The sequence below is a fragment of the Solanum tuberosum genome, unplaced genomic scaffold, assembly GCF_000226075.1.
Source record: "Solanum tuberosum cultivar DM 1-3 516 R44 unplaced genomic scaffold, SolTub_3.0 contig02902, whole genome shotgun sequence".
NCBI lineage: Eukaryota > Viridiplantae > Streptophyta > Magnoliopsida > Solanales > Solanaceae > Solanum > Solanum tuberosum.
Window position 1 is genome coordinate 1 of NW_006243816.1, and position 688 is coordinate 688.

Genomic DNA, 688 nt, shown 5'->3' on the forward strand with positions numbered 1-688 from the left:
TTTTTTTTTCTTCTCAAAAACGAAAGAACCGCACAAGTTGCGGATCTCATGAGATCATTACCCAATGCATTAGGTAGAGTAAGATCCACATCACTAACCTTTTCTCCGTCAATTTTTATTTGGCCCATATATTAAAAAAATATTTATTTAAAAAATTAGAAGCTAATATATTATTATGAAGTTTAATTTATTGTTATTATTAACTATAGTAATTATTTCAAGTATATTTTTTAAAATATTAAATTTATTATATTCGAAAGAAGATGTAATAAATGTATCAATCTTTCTGTTTCAATTTATATAATTCATGTTATTTTAGTTTGCCTAAAAAGAATGATACATTTGCAGTGGTGACACGATTTGTAAAAATTTATGCGTACTCATTGTCTATATGTATGTATCGCAGCGGCAAGCGAGATGAAAGAGATGCAAGAAGATTTGTTATCTATTTCAAAATATATATGAATCTTACTTAGACACAATGTATATAGAACAAATTATATGTAATAGTTGACCCTATATATGTGGTAAAATACTTGACTATTAGGGGTTGTTTGGTAGAGTGTATTAAGAAATATAATGCATATATTAGGTGTGTGTATTAGTAGTACCTTGTTTGGCACACTTTTTCATGCCATGTATAACTAATGCATGTGTATTACTAATACCAAGGAATTCTAGGTATTAG

The 688-nt window shown here is 27.2% G+C and overlaps 1 gene across 1 annotated transcript; it reads left to right on the forward strand.

Annotated features, from left to right (window-relative positions):
• LOC102596766 (alpha-1,4 glucan phosphorylase L-1 isozyme, chloroplastic/amyloplastic-like) lies at positions 1–688 on the forward strand (the record flags this gene model as incomplete). The annotated part of the gene is given in 1 exon segment (NM_001288286.1): positions 1–688. The product of NM_001288286.1 is annotated as an alpha-1,4 glucan phosphorylase L-1 isozyme, chloroplastic/amyloplastic-like (mRNA).